This window comes from Nicotiana tabacum, chromosome 2 (assembly GCF_000715075.1).
Source record: "Nicotiana tabacum cultivar K326 chromosome 2, ASM71507v2, whole genome shotgun sequence".
Lineage (NCBI taxonomy): Eukaryota > Viridiplantae > Streptophyta > Magnoliopsida > Solanales > Solanaceae > Nicotiana > Nicotiana tabacum.
Window position 1 is genome coordinate 108,452,648 of NC_134081.1, and position 25,585 is coordinate 108,478,232.

Genomic DNA, 25,585 nt, shown 5'->3' on the forward strand with positions numbered 1-25,585 from the left:
GATAATCTACGGGATGTTTCGGACTTAGAAAAATCTGGTATTTTGCTACAGCAGGTGTTCTGGTATGTCCTTCTTCGCGTTCGCAAAGGGTAAGCTGGTCAGGCTGGAATTTTCTTCTTCGCGAACGCGAATCGATGGGGGTGTTACCCTTCGCGAACACGACAAGCTCAACGCGAACGCGTAGTGTTAGGCACTTGGGGGGGAGGGGAGGGCGGTCTTTACTTCATTGCAAACGCGAAGGCCAGCGGGATTGCCTACGCGAACGCGAACAAGGTCTCGAGAATGCGAAGGCTTGGCAGCTTATACTCTTCGCAAACGCGCCAGTGCTCTCGCGAACGCGATGAACACTGTCGCCCAGCTCTTAAAACGGAATCAAAATGGGAATTGGCGATTTATTTTATTTTCTCAAAAACCAAACGGACTAGAGGTGATTTTCAAGAGTCATTTTCTTCCCCAAAGTGTTGGTAAGTTATTCTAAACCAATTTCTTTCAATTACCCATTTCATTTCATAAAGTTTCAACCTAAAATCTAGAGTTTTTATGGTAGAATTAGGGGTTTGGGTAGAAACAAGGGATTTCAGAAATTTGGGGATTTAGACCTCAATTTGAGGTCGGATTCCAAAACTAATTACATATTCGGGCTCGGGGGTGAATGGTTAAAAGGATTTTGGTCCGAACCTAGGGTTTTGACCAAGCAAGCCCGGGGTCGATATTTTGACTTTTTGGAGGAAAATTTGGGAAATTTAATTTATGCAGTATAATTGATTCCTTTAGCAATATTTGATATTATTGAGTCATTTTTGAATAGATACGAGTGGTTTGGAGGTGAATTCTAGAAGAAAAGCTGTGATTGAGAATTGAGTGGCCTTCGGAGCAAGGTAAGTATTGTGTCTAACCCTGACTTAGGGAATTAGGAACCTCAGATTATTTGCTATGTGAAATTCATGTGAGCGGCGTATATGTGAGGTGACGAGTACTTATGCGCTGCCAATTTACCTGTTTTCCCTATTTCTCCCGTTTTTCTTATATTGTCTCTTTCCTATGCCTAATTGCTACGTGTTTATACTAGTGTTGTTAAATTGATCGTTCTTATCATGTTTACGGATTTTCTGGTGATAATTGAGTATTTATTTCAAAGTTGAGATTGATATTGTGGAACCAAATGTTGAAGTAAGGTTTGTACTTGTTATTCTATCTCCCTATTGTTATTTATTCATTGCATTATGGTAAGGGAGAGTGTTAAAGTAAGGTTTGTACTTGTTATTCTATCTCCCTGTTGTTATTTATGCATTGCATTATGGTAAGGAAGAGTGTTAATGCACGAAGGGTGATGTCGTGCCATATTGTGAGTGTAAAAGCACGAAGGGTGATGTCGTGCCATGATATGAGAGTTAATGCACGAAGGGTGATGTCGTGTCGTTTCTATTGATTTTATGGTGAGATTGAGAGTAAAAGCGCGAAAGGTGATGGCGTGCATTTTTCTTTGACTGTATTCGTGTTCCTGTTGATTCATAGTATATTGATTGTTCCAGTTCTCATTCTGTTGTTTGTGAGCACCTAATTTTTTACCATACTTGTGATTTTTCAACACTTTTTAGTATGTAAATAATTTTAAATTTAATCTACATATTTTAACCTTAACTTCATTTTTAGTAGGTTTTATTTAAGAAAATTAAAAATCACAAAAATTATATGTTCTTGATTTTAAAATATTTAGCTAGTATTTTTATTTTACACTCTTAAAAAAAATATATTAATTAAAGCAAGAGTCAGTGAGTCATTTTCATGCGGCAAGATTCTTCCTTATCTTTTGTAACAAACTCACATGCTCTCTCAAAAAATGCACATGCCCATACACACTCTTTTTCTTGGCCACCAATTAATCCCTATACCTAGACCTATATATTTTCCACTCACCCAACACACAAAAGGGGATAGATCTGAAAATAGAGAGAAGGGGGAGGGAGCGAAACAGAGACGGAAAAATACAGAGAGGGGATGAATAGGCAGTGAGAAACAACACTTTAGAACAGAGGATTCCACTAATTTTCTCACTATTAACACCATAGAACAAAGGGCCTCCAAGGTCGTTCTTAAAGTTTGAAATAAATTCGAGGCTGAGCAACAAAAATGCGATTTGGTTGAGAGATCCGAGTTTTTTTTTTTTGAAAAATCTGGTAGTCGAGTTCCTATATGAGGTCACAGGTTCGTTGGTTCCGTCGGATGTTCGCGGTTTCTGTCGCTGATTTAGTCGAGTTAGCGGCATCAGATTCATTTATAACTGTTGGATTATTTCTCTTGTTTAATAAAGAAGACTCGCACCAGAGGTTCCTACTTTTATCCCTCTATTATTTCAAGTTTAACTCCATGTGTTGTTATGTGATATTAAGTATGATATTGGCCCATTGTCTTTTAATTCTTCTGGGTTAAAGTTCTTGATGAAGTCATTAGAAATTTGGAGTATTATACAAAGTTATAAAATTTGTTTTCCATATGAGTTTTAATTTATAAGAAATTTCAAGATTTGCTTTAGGTGAAACTTTGGTCAAGGATATCTTGATTCATCTAGTTCTGACCATTTTCCTTCATAGTTTTTTTTTTTTTATCTCTATTGAAATTTAATTTGGTTCCTAATATTGCCAAAATTATTTTTTCACTGCCAAAGGGAATGATAAGTAGTATGTTAAATGTTTTTTCATAAATTGGATATGAGAATTCACATGGTTTAGAGCGTGGGTATTTGTGCGTTTTCTTTCAATCTTTTCCCTTTTTGCATATGGTTTGGGCCCTACTTTGTCAATAACGGTAAATGGGTTGTATGTGCTTGAGAAAAATTCAGATGATATCTTTAAGTTGTTATTTCTTGCCGGCTTCACATGGTATTAAAATATAATTATAATCTTTCAAGGCCATCCTCTTTGTTTATAATTGTAGATTGCTTTAGGCGCGTAAATAAATCATCGTGACTATGGGTACGGTTCCCGTGGTATAGTCATGATACGCAAATCTCAATTCGAGTGTGCGTTTCACGTGACTCGACTATAACTTCAAATATTAATAAAAATAAATATGTCGTAAATCGTGGGTGCATTTTATGTGGCGCGGTTTGCAATGTGTACCAAAACGACAAGTGTACAACATCGTGACTTGTTCCATAAATAATTCCATAAATACTAAAAACGATTTTAAAAGTTAAAAATGCACAATAGGTTTTCAAACATGTAATAAATCAGATAATTAGGCCAAGTATTAATTATTAAGCGACCGTGCTAAAATCACGGAACTCGGGAGTGCCTCACACCTTCTCCCGGGTTAACAGAATTCCTTACCCGGTCTTTTGTGTTCGCGGACCATAAATAGAGTCAATTTTCCTCGATTTGGGATTTTAAAATAAACCGGTGACTTGGGACACCATAAATTATTCCAAGTGGCGACTCTGAAATAAATAAATAATCTCATTTCGATTAATGTCACTTTAATTGGAAAAACTCCTCAATCTCCCCCTCCCTCGGAAAAAAGGAGGTGTGACAGCTCTGGCGAGTCTGCTGGGGATTTGAGCCCAGAATCTCTGGTTCAGGGTTCAGAATTCGAGCTTAGAATAATTGTGATACTTGGTTTTGTTTATAATCTAATTTTTTACGTGTTTGAGCCTAATGTGCTAAATGCCGCTTTTTACTGCTTTGATATTGTTTAAACTGTATATAAATTGCTACGAAACCCTCCTTCTCTCTGAGTTTTCTAAATCTTCTGGGGAGCGTGCGCTTCGCGTGGCTTCTTTTCTGTTAGAGTCATATCCTAACTTTAGAACGAGGTTCGGACAAGTTGCAAAGTCGGTGAAACTTCTGTATTCCCGGTACGCTACCCCCTCCCCCTCCCCCAGCTCGAGTTGTTCGCTCGGGTAAGCCAGTCTAGAACAATACACCCAGGATTTAAAATATAGAATAACACAGCCTCATACCAGATTTCTAGTAGGCACGTTTGCTTGCATCACGTGCATTTGACTTAGGAGACTCAACACAGGGGTTGGGTCAGTCTAGGATAGGTGCACCCGAAAATCAAAAGACCATCCTGATGCATTCTTTACGTGCTAATTATGCATTAATTTGCTTGGCTTGTATGTTGACCGGCTTTTAGAGTAAGGAAAGAAAATTAAGAAAAAAAGAAAAAGAAAAACCAATAGTGAGGTAGGATAGAAAAATGCCCGGTTTTGATAATCCTGATATTCAAAAATCCCGTTACTCTGCCAAAATTTCAAAAAAAGAGAGAGAATCATTTCAAAATAAATCATATATTTCTGTGCATCAAAATTGACCGAACTACGCGGGTTTGATTCTCACCGGATGTGAGATACGTAGGCAACCCTCATCGGGTCCGGCCCCGTTTTTGCAAAAATAACCAAAAAATACGTCATTTTGTCATAAATAAATTTAGGGGATGCCATTTTCTGTCCAAATAGCCATAAGCGTCCCGACGGGACGCCGAAAGGCTTGTTTTGCAAAAATAGCCACCTATGGCTCTTTTCCTAATTCTGACCACTTAGCAAGCACAGTTTTAAAATCTTCATTTCTGAAGGGCTGAAGGGCCGTATTTGCAAAGGTGGCCTTGAGTTGTTTGAGTTTTATTTTGCACAAATAATCTTTCTTTAGGGGTCAAAAAAAACATATATAAAAAAAGTCACTTGTTTTTCACCAGTCGCCTTAAATAAAAATGTGCAGGATGAGCACTGTTGAGAATATCCTTTTCGAGTCGTAGACGAGATTCCGCTAGGACTCTATATGTGGTGGAATGACCTGGGGGAGGTCAGCAAGTGTTCTGTGACAAAGGCTTTAGATGGGCTCACTGGTCTTCTGGAGATTAAACCAAGGGTCGATATAATCGAAGCTTTGATACCGTTTTGGGTCCCGACACACAATGTTTTCCACTTCTCTGATTTTGAGTTGACCCCTACACTAGAGGAGATAGCAGGTTATGTTGGTTTCGAAGGGAAGCTAAGGCATCAATATCCAGTAGCACCAAGAACTGTAACCCCTCATAAGTTTTTGGACCTCTTGAGTATTAGCCGGCAGGTTAAAGATAAAAATTTAGCCGGAGGATTCTGCACATTCCGTTTCTTATACAGCCGGTATGGGGACCCCCACGGATTTGAGGCTCCGGACACTGGTTTGAATCATCAGGGAAATAAAGACAAATGGGAAGCACGCAGGGGTTTGGCCTTTGTGGTGGCATTTTTAGGCACTCTGATATGCCCAAGGAGTGACAGACATATAGAATTGGGGCTCGCAGGAGTGGCCGACTTTATGGTCAAAAAGGCCAATGGCACTATCATACCGATGATTCTCGCAGAAATTTACCGAGCTTTAACCGCTTGTCGAGCCGGGACAAAGTTTTTTGAGGGTTGCAACTTGCTTTTACAAATGTGGTTGGTAGAACATCTTTGTCATCGCCAGGTTACATGAACTACGGTCTGACCGGGCTCAATTGCATCGAAGAATATGAAAATCGAGTAAACGGTCATGAGTTGCCAGAAGGTACTGAGGCATGGTTCGCATATTTGGGTTCTTTAAACACAAATCGAATTAAGTGGAGTATTCAGCCATATGCCCTGCATCGGGTCTTACACCAATTGGGCAGATACCAAACAGTCCCCTATGACGAAGATTTGAGTCCACAGGTTATTGAACTCTGCCCAAAAGCCACATTTCCAGAAGAAAGGGTCCGCCAGATTTGGCACCAATGTAGGTTCCTGGAACCACAGACTCAAGTACGAGATTTGTCCATGGGTGAAGTAGGATCCAACTACGCCACATGGTATGGTAAAAGAAGTCGGGTCGATCAAGAGCCAGAACAACCCGCCAAAAGGCCCCATGTCCAGCAATTCACTGATGGAGCACGAGAGCAATGGGTTTGGTTAGCTAAAGGAAAGGAATACCGGACTACTATAAACAAACTAGAAGAACAAATTAAAAAAATCAAATTTGATAGTAGTTTGCAGGCAGCTGAAGATGAAGGGGAAAAGAAGAGGTTGGCTAGGGAAAATGAAGCCCCTCGAGCCCAAATCCAGAGAATGAAAATAGTCGCCGAGACACCGGTAAGAAGTGAGAGAGATGAGAAAATTATAACCAATCTAAGGCGGAAAGTGCATGATTATGGTTTTGACTTGACAAAGGCCGAAAAAGACTTGTTAAATACTCAAGCAAAGTTGGCCAAAAGTGCAAAAGAACATGCTAGATTAGCCCACCAGTTGAAGCAGAAATATGACAAAGAAGTAGCAATTTTACAGAAAAATCTGGTTGCCCTGGAAAATGAAATGGTCAAGCAAATAAAGGATTTCAAGACAGAAAGAGAGCATTGCTATGCATTGATTTACCAACTATAAGAAAGCCTGCAACAGTTACAAGACCAAAACAACACAGATACACAAGTGTTAGAGGCTCGAGCCCAGCAGATTGGACGTTTGCTTCAAGAAAAGGGTGTCATCAGAATGAGGATTAAAGAGATAGCTGATTATGTTGTAATGAAATGCCATGAATGTGAAGACATGACCAAGTCTATGTTTTTTGCTTCTGTAATGACATTCGTTCGACAGGTGAATGGTTGACCTAGACCACCTTCAAGAAGATATTGCCCGTAGGCCCGTGCGGAGACCGGCTGATGTCCCGCAAGCCCCCGGAGTACCAGTGGAGGCTCTTATGTACTTTTGATTTTTTTTAGTTAGTTTTTGAGTCTGTATTTTACTTTCCTCGAGTTTTGTTCATCCTTGTCAAGGTTGCTTATTGCTTTATTTCGAGTCTGTAGATTTTTCTTTTGTAGTCATCACTACTTTTAAGTCCTTGTAATAGAAAATCCAAAAGATGTCTTTTATAAATGAAATATTGAAAAAAAAATCATTTCGTATTTATTTCCCTGAACTACGTAATGATCTGATTCATGCGGCGTCATGATACGTAGGCAATCCCCATAGGATTCAATCATAGTCTTAAAAGAAAATAGAGAAAACAAAAAAAAGAAAAGAGAGAGGAAAATAAAAAAAGGAGGGAAGAAAGAAAAGAGGGGCCAAACAAAAGAAAAAAAGAGAATGAGAATTGAAAGAGCGAAACACAGCAAAAGGAGAGGAAAAATCAGGATTCGAAATTTGGGAAAAGAGCCGGGATGAAACACATAAGCTGTCGCAAAGCATTTAGAAACGTTTAACTGCTCAGGTGCATTGCATCCCCAATATGCGATTCCATATCTGTTAAATGCTTCAAAACTGACCAAGTTGTTTTGTGTGCATAAAAAGACAGGTTCTGTTTAGGTGGTCAGTTTGTTGGCATCCTGGCAAGTCACCCCTATAATACCAGATCAAAGCGCAAGGCAGTCATGACTAGCAAAGAGTCGGACACGGGTGTTGTTGACACGCCGAGGGAGATTGTAGAATCAGAGTCTGAATTGAAAGAGGAGGTCCACAGGTTGAAGCATCAAATGGCTGAAATGTATCAAGCCTGGATCAGGGGGCATCCTCCACCTTCATTTCCCGCTAACTACACAGAAAATCCCGCTTTCATCCCACCACTGGCACAAGCCCAGAATCCCACTACCGTTGATCTTTCCCCTCAGCATGCACCGGGTTTTATCCCTTTCCACCACTACCCCGGCATCTCGTCCCAAACTTTCCATGCTCCACTAGCCAAAATAACCGCATACCCGGCTCCGACATCTGCTCCTATTTTCGTAGCCCCTCCGCGAGCTACCCTCCACCGATCTTCTAGTGAACCCGCATTCCAAGTTCCAGATACCCAATATTATGCTCCGGAAACAACTTTCAAAGTCACGGATCCTTATTCCTACACCCCTCACTTTGAACCTCCTGTTGAAACTAAGAAACCATCCCGGAACGTGGAGCAGGATGAGATATTCAGGAAAGTGAAGAGTCTAGAACAATCTTTGAAGAACATGCAAGGGATAGGAAGCCAAGTAAGTGTGGCTTACAAGGATTTATGCTTATTCCCTGATGTCCAACTGCCCGCTGGGTTCAAGATGCCCAAGTTTGACCTGTACGATGGACATGGAGATCCCGTAGCCCAGTTGAGAGGCTTTTGCAGCAAGATGAGAGGCGCCGGTGGGAAAGACGAATTATTAATGGCATATTTCAGTCAGATTCTGAGTGGGGAGGCTTTGGAATGGTACACCCGCCAAGACGCTAGCAGGTGGTACACATGGGACGACTTGGATCAGGCCTTTGCTCGGCACTTTCAGTACAATATAGACATTATTCCGAATCGCCTATAGTTGACCAAGGTAGAGAAGAAGCCCAGTGAGAGATTTAGGGAATATGGTTTAAGATGGAGAGAACAAGTTGCACGGGTCAATCCTCCAATGGAAGAAGATGAGATGGTCGAGTACTTTCTTCAAGCCTTAGAACCTACTTATTTTGGCCATTTGATCTCAGCCATAGGTAAGTCCTTCAACGATGTGGTAAAGATGGGAGGAATGGTGGAAGAGGGACTCAAGTCAGGTAAGATCATGAGCTACTCCGCCATAAAAGCAACCATACAGGCAATTCAAAGTGGCACCGGAAGCCTGTTAGGCAAAAAGAAGAAAGATGATGTCGCTATGTTTGTCTCTGGATCAGGGCGTGGCCCAAGGGGTTCGCCTCACCAGTACACCCAACCTCGACCCCAACCTCAAGCCTACACCCAAGCTCCATATAATCCATCCCAACATTATTTCCCACCACAAGACCCTCAATATTCAGTCAGACCACCCCAATACCATGTTCACCATGCACAGTCATATGTGCAACCCCCTTCTTACCCGCAATGGCGTGCTCCAACTCCACAAAATCCTTATCCACCCCCACAACGATACCGAAACCCTACTGGTCCAAGCTTTCGATCGAGGCCGGATTATAGAAAAGAGAGGCAGCAGCGGAAAGAAACCTTCACCCCTCTTGGAGAGTCATATACCAGTTTGTTTCAAAGGTTGAGGCAGTTGGACGTTTTGAGGCCGATTGAGCTGAAGAGACCAAATCCACCTCCAAGGAACCTTGATTATTCCCTCAGATGCGCATATTGTTCTGATGCCCCAGGGCACGACACAGAGAGGTGTTGGCATTTGAAGAGAGCGATCCAAGAGCTTATTGATACAAATCAAATTGCGGTCCAGAGCCCGGAGTGCCAAACATCAACCAAAATCCTTTGTCGGCTCATGCAGAGACACATATGATTGAGATAGTTCATAATGATGGGGAGCCTAAGAATTCTTCCAAGTCTGTCATGATGATCCGGGCTAGCGAAAGTAATCCATTTAAAGCTCCAGATTTTGCAAAAGCAATGCCCTTGACAGTTGAAGGGGTGTCGGAGAAGCTAAGCACGCTCGACGTGAAGCCATTTGTATTGGTTGTGAAAGGGCCTCCGATTGATGTTGAAGCGAACCAGGAAAAGCAAAAAGTGATTGTACCAGGGGTCCCGGGCAAGCCTGTCATAATCGTGGAAAGAGCTTGTATTACCCCGTTATTATTAAGCCAGTGACCCAGTTACCAATGGTTGACACAAAGGTCGTCCCGTGGAATTACAAATCGGTGATAGTAACATATAAAGGGAAAGAAGTAGAGGAAGAAGTAAATGAAACCGGAGGACTGACTCGTTCTGGGAGATGTTTTACCCCAGAAGAACTGAGGAAAGCCAAGCCATTCAAGGATGGCCACATCCCAGTAAAGAAACCGGTCACCGAAGAAGAGGTTGAAGAGTTCCTGAAAAAGATGAAAATGCAAGACTATTCTATTGTAGAGCAGTTAAGGAAACACCAGCTCAGATCTCTCTTTTGTCTTTGCTGATACATTCAGATGAACATCGCAAAGCCCTGATGAAGATTTTGAATGAGGCCCATATTCCTGATAAGATCACGGTAAACTACTTGGAAAAGATTGCTAACAAGATTTTTGAAGCAAACAGGATCACTTTCTCAGATGATGAACTTCCTATGGAGGGTACAGAGCACAACCAAGCTCTTTATCTCACAGTGAAATGCGAGGATTCTGATGTCTCAAGGGTACTGGTTGATAACGGTTCTAGTGCAAATATTTGCCCTCTGTCCACTTTGCAAAAGTTGAAGATCGGCACTGAAAGGATCCACATGAACAATGTATGTGTTCGAGGCTTTGATGGAGGAGGAAAAGATTCTGTTGGTGATATAATGCTCGAATTGTCAATAGGGCCAGTTGAGTTCACTATGGAGTTCCAAGTGCTAGATGTGGTTGTCTCCTATAACTTGTTATTGGGCAGGCCCTGGATACATGCTGCCAAGGCAATCCCGTCTTCTCTGCATCAAATGTTGAAGTTTGAATGGGACAGGCAGAAAATAGTTGTGCACGGTGATGAGAACTTATCTGCTTACAATGACACAATTGTTCCATTTATTGAAGTTGAAGATGATAAAGGGCCTTGGGTTTACCAAACGTTCGAAACAGTGTCTGTCGAGAAGATTCCTGAAGGAGAATGCATTCCAGGTCTAAAGCTACCATCTGTGTCCGTCATGGTAGCAAATGAAATGTTGAAGAATGGTTTTGTGCCGGGTAAAGGCCTGGGTTCGTCTCTGCAGGGTATTGCACATCCGGTGTGTCCACGTGAAAGTTTCGGTACATTTGGTTTGGGATTCACACTCACAGGGAAGGACATGAAAAAGGCTAAAAATTTGAAAAGAAAGGCATGGTCACTTCCTAAGCATGTTCCACATATCTCCAAGTCTTTTGTCAAGCCAGGGGTCACAAACCGCCCAATATCAGTGGTCCCAAAACCTGTGGTCGACTTTGATGAAGAGTTGATCAAGAGGTTCCAGAGTCTGTTTGATGAGGTTAATATGGTAGAAATCGGGGAAGGTTCCAGTAATGCCGATGTGCAGCTCGTTGGGCCAAATGTGAAGCTTAGCAATTGGAAAGGTACTTCTCTCCCCACCCGGAAGGAGTTTTGGTAGTTTGCTTTGTTTTCCTTTCTGTTATCTGGGTTATTCCAGGGTTGTAATCCATATTTTTTATTTTTTGCTTGTTTTGATGTACAAACCCTTCTATCCTTTTATTTTCAATGAAATACAATTTCTCGTTTTCCATTATTCCTGATAGCGTTTCATTTTTGTTTTGTTTCTTTTTTCTGTACAGTTCTTTTTATGCTGGTTTCAATGACATGACATGCATGAGGAATTTTTAGCCAAATCTTAAAAGCCAATCTAATTCCGAAATAATAATCCAAGAAGTAGAGTGTGATGATGAAACAGAATATGATGAAGAAGCGGCATTTCAGGAAATCAGTAGAGAACTAAATCACTTTGAAGAAAAACCCAAGCCTAATCTGAATGAAACTGAAGCAATCAATTTAGGAGATCAAGATAATATCAGGGAAACCAAGATAAGTGTGCATCTGGAACCACAAATCAAGGAAGAAATAATCAAAGCACTGTTTGAATATAAAGATATTTTTGCATGGTTGTATGACGACATGCCGGGTTTGAGCACTGACTTGGTAGTTCATAAATTGCCAACTGATCCGGCATTCCCTCCAGTCAAGCAAAAGTTAAGGAAGTTCAAGACTGACATGAGTGTGAAGATCAAAGAAGAAATCACAAAGCAACTTAACGCAAAGGTCATTCGGGTCACTCGATATCCCACTTGGTTAGCTAATGTCGTGCCAGTGCCAAAGAAGGATGGTAAGACCAGGGTCTGTGTCGATTATCGTGATCTCAATAAAGCAAGTCCAAAAGATAACTTTCCATTGCCGAACATCCATATTCTGATCGACAATTATGCCAAGCATGAGATTGGGTCTTTTGTGGATTGCTACGCAGGATATCACCAGATCCTGATGGATGAGGAAGATGCAGAAAAGACAGCATTCATCACACCATGGGGGACATACTGCTACCGGGTAATGCCATTTGGCTTGAAGAATGCTGGGGCAACTTACATGAGGGCAATGACTATAATATTTCATGACATGATACACAAGGAAATTGAGGTTTATATAGATGATGTGATCATAAAGTCAAAGAAGCAGTCCGACCATATTGGAGACTTGAGAAAGTTTTTCCAAAGGCTCCGCAGGTACAACCTCAAGCTCAATCCGGCAAAATGTGCATTTGGTGTCCCATCCGGAAAACTGTTGGGATTCGTAGTCAGTCGACGCGGTATTGAGTTGGACCCATCAAAGATCAAAGCCATCCAAGAATTACCACCGCCAAAGAACAAAACCGAGGTGATGAGCCTTCTCGGAAGGTTAAACTACATCAGCAGGTTTATTGCTCAACTCACGACAACTTGTGAGCCCATCTTTAAGTTGCTGAAGAAGAATGCTACGGTTAAGTGGACTGATGAGTGTCAGGAAGCATTTGATAAGATCAAGATTTACCTGTCAAACCCACCTGTGCGGGTCCCACCAGAACCTGGGAGACCTTTAATTCTCTATTTGACGGTATTGGATAATTCTTTCGGTTGTGTGTTGGGTCAACACGACATCACGGGCAAGAAAGAGCAAGCCATTTATTATCTCAGCAAGAAGTTCACTCCTTATGAGGTTAAGTATACTCTTCTTGAAAGGACATGTTGTGCCCTGACTTGGGTGGCACAAAAGTTGAAGCATTATCTGTCATCCTACACTACTTACCTCATTTCTCGCATGGATCCTCTAAAGTATATCTTTCAGAAGCCTATGCCCACAGGAAGATTGGCAAAGTGGCAGATTTTACTCACAGAGTTTGACATCATCTATGTGACTCGGACCGCGATGAAAGCCCAAGCCTTGGCCGATCACTTGGCCGAGAATCCGGTGGATGAAGAATATGAGCCACTGAAGACTTATTTTCCTGATGAAGAAGTGATGTATGTTGACGAGGCTGATCATGATGAAAAGCCAGGTTGGAAACTCTTCTTTGATGGAGCTGCTAACATGAAAGGTGTCGGAATAGGGGCTGTACTCATTTCTGAAACAAGGCATCACTACACCGTAACAGCTCAACTTCAATTTTATTGCACTAACAACATGGCTGAATACGAGGCATGCATTCTGGGTTTGAGGCTAGCTATAGACATGGGAGTTCAAGAAATATTGGTTTTGGGAGATTCAGATTTGTTGGTTCACCATATTCAGGGAGAATGGGAGACTCGTGATTTGAAGCTCATATCGTATCGACAATGTCTGCATGATCTTTGTCAACGATTCAGTTCTATAGAATTCAGGCATATTCCCAGGATTCATAATGAGATTGCCGACGCCTTGGCTACTCTGGCGTCAATGTTACACCATCCGGATAAGAATTATGTCGACCCTCTGCATATCCAAATCCATGATCAGCATGCCTATTGCAATGTGGTTGAGGAGGAACTTGATGGCGAGCCTTGGTTCCATGATGTCAAGGAATACATCAAATTGGGGGTATATCCGGTACATGCCACAGGCGATCAAAAGAGAACCATTCGATGTCTGGCTAGTGGATTTTTCTTAAGTGGGGGAATATTGTACAAGAGAACTCCAGATCTAGGATTACTAAGGTGTATAGATGCTAAACAAGCCTCGACTATCATGGCCGAAGTGCATTCCGGGATTTGCGGGCCACATATGAGTGGGTATGTCTTGGCGAAGAAGATTCTTCGAGCAGGTTATTATTGGCTCACCATGGAACGAGATTGCATCAGCTTCGTTCGTAAATGTCATCAATGCCAGGTGCACGGTGATTTGATTCATTCCCCGCCATCTGAGTTGCACACAATGTCTGCACCTTGGCCCTTCGTTGTTTGGGGCATGGATGTCATTGGACCAATTGAGCCGGCAGCTTCAAATGGGCATAGGTTTATTCTGGTGGCCATTGATTACTTTACCAAGTGGGTCGAAGCTGTAACTTTCAAGTCCGTGACCAAGAATGCGGTGGTAGATTTTGTTCATTCAAACATCATTTGCCGGTTCAGAATTCCCAGGGTAATCATCATAGATAATGCTGCTAACCTCAACAGTCATTTGATGAAAGAGGTATGCCAACAGTTCAAGATTATGCATCGAAACTCCACTCCGTATTGTCCTAAGGCAAACGGAGCTGTTGAGGCTGCTAACAAGAACATAAAGAAGATACTTCGTAAGATAGTGCAAGGTTCCAGGCAATGGCATGAAAAGTTAACTTTTGCTTTACTGGGTTATCGCACTACTGTTCGCACTTCAATAGATGCAACTCCCTATTTGCTGGTATATGGAACCGAGGTAGTTATACCTACGGAAGTTGAGATTTCATCCCTGCGGATCGTTGTTGAAGCTGAAATTGATGATGATGAGTGGGTCAAAACCCAGCTAGAGCAATTGAGTTTGATTGATGAAAAAAGATTGGCAGCAGTATGTCATGGTTAATTGTATCAGAAAAGAATGGCAAGACCATACAACAAGAAGGTGCGTCCCCGAAAATTTGAAATGGGTCAGCTAGTATTGAAACGCATCATTCCACATCAGGCTGAAGCTAAAGGCAAGTTCGCCCCAAACTGGAAGGAGCCGTTCATTGTGACAAAGGTGTTGCCCAATGGTGCTTTGTATTTAACAGACATAGAAGGTATGTTCAAAGTTGGAATGACGAAGGCATTTTATTCTGCTATCCCAAACTCTTTTATCATTTGTTATCCCTTTTTGAGCCTTATTTATTTTCTTTCATACCCCTCTTTTGGAATCAGAAGCAGAGTTAAAAATATAAAAGAAAATAAAAAAAAAGAAAAAAAAAGAAAAAAAAAGAGAAGGAAAAGAGAAAAGCAAAGAAAGAAAAGAGAAAAGAAGGGAGAAAAAGAAAAGCAAAGTAACAAAAACAAAACTCTTATGTTTGAACTACGTTCGACCTGATTTCTTTTAAGGATATGTAGGCAGCCTTACACGGTTCGGTCCCATCAAAATACGAAGAAACTGGGGCAGAAGTTTTAGTTTTGCGATAGGTCAGATTCCAAAAGTTATAATTTTGAACCCTTTCATCTTAAGTCATGTTGAGCCTTATACCACCTTTTCTTTCTAACCCTTTCCAAAAGCCTATACTACGGTCCAAAGAAAGACCTTCCGATCAATCTTTGAGGATGCCAAGTCAAGTGAGATAGAGGTATGATTTCCATCATGGGTAACACTTTGTTCATTGGGTACAAGGAAAATAAATAAAATGAGAGAGTCTTATTGGTGAAAACCCTCATGGGCACCGTAAGGCGATGGTGAGCTGAGGAAAAATTTAAAATGAGAGAGTCTTATTGGTGAAAACCCTCACGGGCAACATAAGGCGGCGGTGAGTTGAGAGATGAACAAATGAGAGAGGCTTGTTGGTGAAAACCCTTCGGGGCACTACAAGTCGAAAGAGGTTGGTGACTTTACAGAAAAGTTGGATCGTTGAAAGCCCGATTTTTGAAGTATGAAGACATGACATGAACAGAAATGTGATTAGTTAGATGGATTAGGCTGATCAATCCGAAATGCATGTCATGATCATTAGAGCCAGTTGATTCATTCAGATAAGTCTCTTTTCCATTTTTCTTCAAATAGTCATCTCAGTTTTTTCCTTTTTATTCCTAATTCTCGAAGTCACTTTGCTTCGTCTCTTTTGGGTCTATTTTTCTAAGTCTCTGTCAAATCAGTCTTTATTAAGCAAGCAAGAAAGGACTTCAAATCTCATTACCAGCTTTTTATTTACACCAAGTGAAATTCGGCCAGGCACATCACAAGTGACATGATTTAGAATGAGCAATGCGGTGATAACTGAAGTTCAGTGGTCAAGTGATTCGTGAATTTGTAGGAAATGCAAAGGTTCAACAGTTATCAGAATGAAAGTGCCATACGACAAGTTGAGTGTAAGAGATTTAAGTCATTCAGAGGTTTTGTGGTCGAGGTCCGATCAAAAGGTCAAATAATTCTTTGTAGTCCGAAGCAGCTAATCAAAACGAAGCGGGGTAGTGGCAGAAGCAGACACTTTCAGCAAGGATGCCACAAACTAACCACCATATTTTCAAACTCACAAAATTTTCTTTGTTTTAAGCAGGGGAAAGAAATCTTGTTTGCTTTGCTAGGAATCCCCCATGAGGAAAGCATGCTCCAGATAAGTTCAGTTTTAACTGTTCAGGACCCTCCTGGATAATGGGATTTAATTTTAAGTTTTCAGGACCCTCCTGGATAATGGGATCTAGTTTTAAATTTTCAGGACCCTCCTGGATAATGGGATTCAACTAACACTCAAGAATGTTCCCCGCATAAACTGGGGCAGAAAATTTTCTCTGTTTTGTCTGTGTTGTCATGATTGCAGGTGCCCACCTGGAAAACGAGGGAATTTATTTCAAGTTTTGAGTCAGCATCAGGCACCCACCTGGAGAACGAGGGAATTTATTTTAAGTTCAAGTCAGTCACAGGCGCCCACCTAGAGAACGAGAGAATTCATTTTAGCTTTAAGTCAAAATTAGGCGCCCACCTGGAGAACGAGGAAATTTATTTCAAGTTTTAAGTCATCAGGCGCCCACCTGGAAAATGAGGGAATTTATTTCAAGTTTTGAGTCAGCATCAGGCGCCCACCTGGAGAACGAGGGAATTTATTTCAAGTTTTAAGTCATCAGGCGCCCACCTGAAGAACGAGGGAATTCATTTCAGTTTTAAGTCATCAGGCGCCCACCTGGAGAACGAGGGAATTTATTTCAAGTTTTAAGTCATCAGGCGCCCACCTGGAGAACGAGGGAATTTATTTCAAGTTTTAAGTCATCAGGCGCCCACCTGGAGAACGAGGGAATTTATTTCAAGTTTTAAGTCATCATACGCCCATCTGGAGAATGAGGGAATTCATTTCAGGTTTTAAGTCAGCATCAGGCGCCCACCTGGAGAATGAGGGAATTTATTTCAAGTTTTGAGTCAGCATCAGGCGTCCACCTGGAGAACGAGGGAATTTATTTCAAGTTTTAAGTCATCAGGCGCCCACCTGGAGAACGAGGGAATTCATTTCAGTTTTAAGTCATCAGGCACCCACTTGGAAAACGAGGGAATTCATTTCAAGTTGTAAGTCATCATGCGCCCACCTGGAGAATGAGGGAATTTATTTTAAGTTCAAGTCAGTCACAGGCGCCCACCTGGAGAACGAGGGAATTCATTTTAGCTTTAAGTCAAAATCAGGCACCCACCTGGAGAACAAGGGAATTAATTTCTATTTTAAGTCAGCACAGGCGTTCACTTGGAGAATGAGGGAATTTATTTCAAGTTTTAAGTCAGCAGGCGCCCACCTGGAGAATGAGGAAATTTATTTCAGTTTTAAGTCATCAGGCACCCACCTGAAAAATGAGGGAATTTATTTCAAGTTTTAAGTCGCAGGCGCCCACCTGGAAAACGAGGGAATCCATTTCAAGTTTTAAGTCAATATCAGGCGCCCACCTGGAGAATGAGGGAATTCATTTCTATTTTAAGTCAGCACAGGCACCCACCTGGAGAATGAGGGAATTTATTTCAAGTTTAAGTCATCAGGCGCCCACCTGGAGAACGAGGGAATTTATTTCAAGTGTTAAGTCAACATCAGGCACCCACCTGAAAAATAAGGGAATTCATTTCAAGTTTTTAAGTCAGCAGGCGCCCACCTGGAGAATGAGGAAATTTTTTTCAAGTTTTAAGTCAGCATCAGGCGCCCACCTGGAGAACGAGGGAATTCATTTCAGAGTTACTTCAAATTTCAAGTTAGTAGCAGGCGCCCACCTGGAGAATGAGGGAATTCATTTCAAAATTCATTCCAAGTTTAAAGTCAGCATCAGGAGCCCGCCTGAAGAACAAGGTCAAGTTTCAGTTTTCAAGTTCATGTCAGAGACGACAGGATCCCGCCTGAAGAATAGGGGCAATCTCCAGTTTTTGTTTTCAATTCAAATCAAAAGTAGCACAAGTTGCTTGAGGAATAAGGTTTTTACCTCGAGGCACAGGGTTCAAGATGACCAAAAAAGAAGTCTCAATCCAAAATAAAGAAAAGAAAAGGAAAAGAAGTAAATCCGAAATACAGAAGCGGATGAAAGGATGTGGATTGCTCAAGACATGGCTGAAGTCACAAGCTTTGCATGTCGCGTCTTGATCCAAAGAAACCATAGAAGAATGAACTAGCACCTGCAGCTAGCAAGCATCAAGGTTCAAATTAAAAGTCTGCATGAAGAACCATTCAAGACTCAAGATCAAGCTTCAGAAGACTTATAGATAGGAATCTTGTAACTCATAGCTGATAGGGTTGTTTAGTTCCTTTAGATTTTGATTTTTATGTAATAACAGGACCACGGACCGGAGCCTCGACGGAACCTCACTCGACTCCTCAACCCATCATTCCATCCTCCCCTTGAACTATACGTAATCTGATTCCCTTATGACCCGGGATATGTAGGCTGTCCAGAACCAGGACTCGGTTGCACCCTTTCCTTTGTTTATTTTCCCTTTTGAATAAAGATTTGGTAAAAAATTAGTCACACGGCTCACTTTTGTCTTTGCCTGAAAACTCTTTATGTTCCCAAGCAAAGAGAGGCAGCTGTGAGCACCTAATTTTTTACCATACTTGTGATTTTTCAACATTTTTTAGTATGTAAATAATTTTAAGTTTAATCTACATATTTTAACCTTAACTTCATTTTTAGTAGATTTTATTTAAGAAAATTAAAAATCACAAAAATTATATGTTCTTGATTTTAAAATATTTAGCTAGTATTTTTATTTTACACTCTTAAAAATATATATATTAATTAATGCAAGAGTCAATGAGTCATTTCCGTGTGGCAAGATTCTTCCTTATCTTTTGTAACAAACTCACATGCTCTCTCAAAAAATGCACATGCCCATACACACTCTTTTTCTTGGCCACCAATTAATCCCTATACCTAGACCTATATATTTTTCACTCACCCAACACACAAAAGGGGATAGATCTGAAAATAGAGAGAAGGGGGAGAGGGCAAAACAGAGACGGAAAAATACAGAGAGGGGATGAATAGGCAGTGAGAAACAACACTTTAGAACAGAGGATTCCACTAATTTTCTCACTATTAACACCATAGAACAAAGGGGCCTCCAAGGTCGTTCTTAAAGTTTGAAATAAATTCGAGGCTGAGCAACAAAAATGCGATTTGGTTGAGAAATCCGAGTTTTTTTTTTTTGAAAAATCTGGTAGTCGAGTTCCTATATGAGGTCGCAGGTTCGTTGGTTCCGTAGGATGTTCGCGGTTTCTGTCGCTGATTTGGAGTATTCTAGGTCGAGTTAGCGGCATCAGATTCATTTGTAACTGTTGGATTATTTCTCTTGTTTAATAAAGAAGACTCGCACCAGAGGTTCCTACTCTTATCCCTCTATTATTTCAAGTTTAACTCCATGTGTTGTTATGTGATATTAAGCATGATATTGGCCCATTATCTTCTAATTCTTCTGGGTTAAAGTTCTTGATGAAGTCATTAGAAATTTGGAGTATTATACAAAGTTATAAAATCTGTTTTCCATATGAGTTTTAATTTATAAGAAATTTCAAGATTTGCTTTAGGTGAAACTTTGGTCAAGGATATCTTGATTCATCTAGTTCTGACCATTTTCCTTCATAGTTTTTTTTTATCTCTATTGAAATTTAATTTGGTTCCTAATATTGCCAAAATTATTTTCTCACTGCCAAAGGGAATGATAAGTAGTATATTGAATTTTTTTTCATAAATTGGATATGAGAATTCACATGGTTTAGAGCGTGGGTATTTGTGCGTTTTCTTTTAATCTTTTCCCTTTTTTTGCATATGGTTTGGGCCCTACTTTGTCAATAACGGTAAATGGGTTGTATGTGCTTGAGAAAAATTCAGGTGATATCTTTAAGTTGTCATTTCTTGTCGGCTTCACATGGTATTAAAATGTAATTATAATCTTTCAAAGCCATCATCTTTGTTTATAATTGTAGATTGCTTTAGGCGCGTAAATAAATCATCGTAACTATGGGTACGGTTCCCGTGGCATAGTCAAGATACGCAAATCCCAATTCGAGTGTGCGTTTCACGTGACTCGACTATAACTTTAAATATTAATAAAAATAAACATGTCGTAAATCGTAGGTGCATTTCATGTGGCGCGGTTTGCAATGTGTACCAAAACGACAAGTGTACGACATCGTGACTTATTCCATAAATACTAAAAACGGTTTTAAAAGTTAAAAATACACAATAGGTTTTCAAACATGTAATGAATCAGATAATTAGGCCAAGTATTAATTATTAAGCGACCGTGCTAAAACCACGGAACTCGGGAGTGCCTCACACCTTCTCCTGGGTTAACAGAATTTCTTACCCGATCTTTTGTGTTCGCGGACCATAAATAGAGTTAAATTTCCTCGATTTGGGATTTTAAAATAAACCGGTGACTTGGGACACCATAAATTATTCCAAGTGGCGACTCTGAAATAAATAAATAATCCCATTTCGATTAATGTCACTTTAATTGAAAAAACTCCCCTTATCCCATATCCCTCGGGAAAAAGGCGGTGTGACACTGTTGCTATTCATTTCTTATTTCCTCTAGCATGTTTTTCCCTCCCGATACTTCCTGTCTAGTTCTTTATTACTGTTATTTATATATACGCTGTTAAATTGTACAGGTTGATTTGTAGGTGCCTTGCCTTAGCCTCGTCACTACTTCGTCGAGGTTAGGCTCGACACTTACCAGTACATGGGGTCGGTTGTACTGATACTGCACTCTGCACTTTCTGTGCATATTTTGGTACCGGCTCGGGTTGATTGAGATTTTTGCTATTGGGCCGCTATCCGGAGACTCAAGGTAGATCTGTCGGCGTTCACAGACCTTGAAGTCCCCGTCTATCTTTTCTGTTCTAATGTTTCTATCATTCAGACAGTTGTATTTCTTTCAAACTATCACTTGTAGTAAATTCTAGAATGCTCGTGAATTGCGACTCCAGATCTGGGTGGTAGTAATTAATATAATTTTTTTTTATATTATTCCGTAATTATTATATTTCATCTTATCTAATTATTGTTATTTACTGAATAGGAATAAGGATTGGTTTAAATGATTCTCTAATGTTGGCTTGCCTAGCAAGTGAAATGTTAGGCGCCATCACGGTCCCGACGGTGAAAATTTCGGATCGTGACAAATTTACTAGACATATTGACTCACAAAAGGATCTCGCCTTTTAATAAATCAAAACAATAAATAACACACATAAATAATAATATTTATATCAAGATTAAGAGTATAAGTATATTTAATGGACTAGAAAATTATTTTATTAAATCAGTATAAAATAATTATTACATAAAGAATACTAAAACAAAATACATAGTTTATAATATATCCTAATAAATAATACTCCGTCGGTTCCATTTCATATGGCCTTATTGATTATGCACAGGTTTAAAAACGAAAGAAAAAAAAAGACTATAATTTATGGTTCGAAATAAGTCATATGACTTATGCGATTATAAATAATCGTATTATGAATAAAATAAATTTTAAATTAAATTAAAGTATCCCTCTAACATAAATGTGTCGTATAAATTAGGATTGACGGAGCAATTTGTTTTTAGGTGTTTTGAATTCTTCAAATTGGAGTAAGAAAGTAAATACTTGTGAAGTTCATAATTTATTTCTCTGATCCGATTTGAGATAAATAATAGAGTAAAGTCGGTTGTTTTCCATCCCATGTCTTACTAGCAACTGGCAAAACAGAAGAATAGGAGAGACGCCGGCCTAAGCAGCCGAATTACCACCTGTGACCTGACAAACAAGAGCACCTTTTCTTGTTTTCAACTACAACTCCCTTGATATAAATTCACAACACTTCAGAAATTGTCATCTCCGTTTTTTCTCCTAAATCAGCTGTCCAAATGAAGAACAAGTTTTTCCTCTGTTTTCGACCTCTTGAAGTTGCAGAGGACTCTCTTATTCGCAAGCATGGTGTTGATCATCACTCTTCTTCCAAAAAACATCATAAAGAAAATCCAATTGTAAGTCTTTTGTGTTATTTCTTTCGCTTCAGTTTTCTTATTCGCAAGCTTGTTACCCGAAAATCTATCTGAAATAATCTCTTAACGTTGAGAAGATGGACACTTTTCTCCTCACATCCCATTTATAAAAATACACTGAATTTTATTGTTGTTGGGTTTATGTATAATCTTTTTATGGTTTAATTTGCAGTTGAAAACAAAAGGTAAGAGGCGTAGTAGTAGAAAAGACAAGTCAGTATCAAAAGCAAGCTCTTCATCATCTGAACTTTCTTATTCAACTTCATCTTTATCATCAACTGCATCATCATCTTCAACTTTTACAGAAGATGACTTATCAAGATCAAACTCAAACTCATCAATCTCATACGAGCAGAAAGACCCTAAAAATGGTTCAGCAGAATGTGACAAATTAGTCATGAATTTTAGCTCGTTTTGTTTGTATTTTTTTGTTTTCGTTTTGTTTTGCCTCATCTATATGGGTAGGGTTTATTCAATAGTTGCAACATCATTAGGGCTAATAGTTTTGACCTTATTCGGACGCTGGAAATTGGAAAACCCTATGCAGTTGCAGGAAATGAAGTAAGAAAACAGAGAAAGAAATCCCTCTGTAGTCAGCATGGTACGACAACGTTTAATTTCTGAGTTTTTTTCAATCAATTGTGTAAGTTTCTTCTAGGTTTTTGTACACTATCTTTTGCCGTGAAATTCTCAGGCATCACAAATAGAAGGTAAAGGGGTTGAAGACTTCAGTTTTGCAGCTGGATAAAATCTGGAATTTTAGATAAACATCAACTCTCTCTGTTTAAATTTTAATAGTCTTTGCTTTCTTTTTAGTCCGTCTAAAAAGAATGTTTTGATTTACTAAAATTTTTTTATAAGATTGTCATAACATATTTAAGAGCCTAAGATTTAAAGGATATATTTAGGTTATACATATTTTTAGTTTAATAATATATAATTTAAAAGTCTTTTTTATTTAAATTTTATATCTCGTCAAATTAAGACAGACATAAAATGAACGGGGAGTAATTAGTGTATTGTACAGTTGTATTTAGAAAATATCTATACCATTAGAGATGTGATAAGATTGTTAGTATCTCACTATCTTTAAATAAAAGTCTCACATTAAAAGCTGAGAATAAAGAACCCTTTAGTAGAAAGTATTTTTCTTTCTTTCATAGGTTCATTATTGTGATTCTAAATTAATCGAACTATTAAGCGGACTATAAATAAAGATTGAATGGTTAAAAAGGAGTATTATCTTCTACGTTAGTACATATAATAAAAGCAAAAGCTAAGCTTTACATAGTAGCTTGTTTCAAAAGTGAAAAATTAAAGGAAGAATCTTATCGAAATTATTGCCTCGTCAAACATCATCTTCTACGTTGGATAAATATTACTTTTAGTCCGCGCTAGAAACTATTTATATTCTTTAATTAAAAAAATCTATAAAATTTGTATAATTTTTATATATAACATACGAAATATACATATATACTGTTATTTTGAGACATGCTATATAATATTATTTTCTCATTATTATTGCCTCGTCAAACAATTGATTGTCGCTATCCCTAAGGTTTACTTTTGGGCGTTCGATAGAGAAGGTTTAGATGAGCATTGAATTAATTAAATGCATTCTCGTCAATTTCATGATCAGCTTTTGTGCCACGAGCATCACGCAAAGTGTCCAAACTTTTTCCATATAGTATTGATAAATTATTTAACTTTTGCTTCATACAGAAGTTAGGTTATAAAAATAAAACAATACAAAAAAGAAATTATAGAATGAGATTTCATTTTGTTTCCTTCACCTTTATTTTATGTTCTCGCCAAACTATCATGTTCGTGTTTGTTTATTAGAAACTTCAAAATTAACGTTGAGTTTTTTTTATCAATCGATTAAAGGATATTTACAAATGTTTCCCAACACAAACTGATATAGACTGATACTTTAACACACACTAGTCAAGAGAATACCAACAGATTAATATAGAGTCTATAATGATAATAGTTTTTGCTTAAACTTAGAAATGTTTTAATTTTTGTTATACAACGTTAGATACTTATTCGGAATGCAATTCAATGAGGATCATATAAGGTTACCCGCAAATCTGCATTTGGGAATTTTAGATAAACACTAATAATGTCAACAAGGCAACTAGGATGCTCCCATAATAGCTGAAAGAGAAAATTATTCCAAGTAAAATATTTCTGCTCTAGATGACTAGTTATTGCATAAGCAGAGAAATAAAAGAAAAATAGTATGCTCTTCATTCAAGAAAAAAGAAGAAGAGGAAGTAGTAGGGTTAAAATTAAACTTTTCGGACGGGTCATTATATTAAATTGTACCAATTCATCATAGTTATGTGATTTTATTAGATGAAAATATATACTTTAATTAACCATAATTAAGTGAGATAAGTTTATTTACAAATATGCACTTATTGATATGTGTAAACATACTATGCGAGTAAATTTTTATCGAATTTGGAGTATAAAGATTAACGAGTCCAATTTTCGGTATAGATTCAAATATGTACTTATTTAATAAATTTAAATAGAAGCTACATGTTTATAAACTATACTATATAGAGGGTACGTAGTAGAAATCACAATTTGTGGATAAAGTTGGTGAAAATACAATTACAGTTTGAAAAACAAAATGAAGAAAATAAAATATTTTCAGACTAAGGCGCGAATATCTCGATCTCTTTAAGGAGATTCAAGCTCACTGCAGCAAAGTCTTCATTGGACCAGCAGTAATCCTCTTGACTTGTCTCCCCCAGGATACAACAGCCCGATCACGTTGTATGACTCGAACAAACTCTAGATAAGTTGTTGAGTCCAAAGTTCCACCAAGATGAATACCTTCCTTCAACAAAAGTAAAAAACTTTCTTCTTCTTCTTTCACAACCTTAATCTTACTTTATTGAAACACTCTACAATTATTTCTCACACCATATTATGGAAGAAAGACTCATATTTATAGGTGTAAGAATTCTTCCTTGAATTAAATTGGAAGAAAGTGGGGTAATAAGTTATGAAATCATGGAGAACATGGGATAATGGTTAACTTATTATGTAATTAGTGGTAGAATATGGGAGAAGAGTTACAAAAGAGTTATGTCCATTTTCTACATTATGGAGTAGTGGGAGTTATGACATATTTTATTTTAATAATAAAATGATATTATACGAACATTCTCCCACTTATTTTAATATTAAAATAAGCGAGTTTACCAGTTGAAGGGAGACTATCATGCATAATGAAGGTCTGCTTTGCATTGAACCTCCAATTATCAAAGCAACGATTTTTACTCTAGAGTCAGTAGTGGTCTCAGACTTTAACTATGACTGCTTTAGGGAAATAAATTATCACTGCATACACATAATAATCAAGGTGTTGGCATGAGCTTTATTAGCCAGCACATTACGGCCCTATGCTATCCCGATTTTTCATGAGTGTTTTCGAAAACAAGCCCAATTCTCATAGAAAATAAGCCCAATTCTCATGCCATATGGATGGAACAATAATAAAAATAGTGCATTTCAAATCAAACCATCATATGATTCGTTGTTCCCATTGAACCTGGTTATAGGATTTCTAGTCCCCAGGTTGGGTTTCCTCATATATGA

The 25,585-nt window shown here is 38.9% G+C and overlaps 1 long non-coding RNA gene across 1 annotated transcript; it reads left to right on the forward strand.

The window, feature by feature from the left end:
* The first annotated feature begins 21,539 nt into the window (after positions 1-21,539).
* LOC107814419 (uncharacterized) lies at positions 21,540-22,695 on the forward strand. The gene is made up of 2 exons (XR_012698602.1): positions 21,540-21,946; positions 22,137-22,695. It is a non-coding gene; the product is annotated as an uncharacterized LOC107814419 (long non-coding RNA).
* The last annotated feature ends 2,890 nt before the right edge of the window (positions 22,696-25,585 follow it).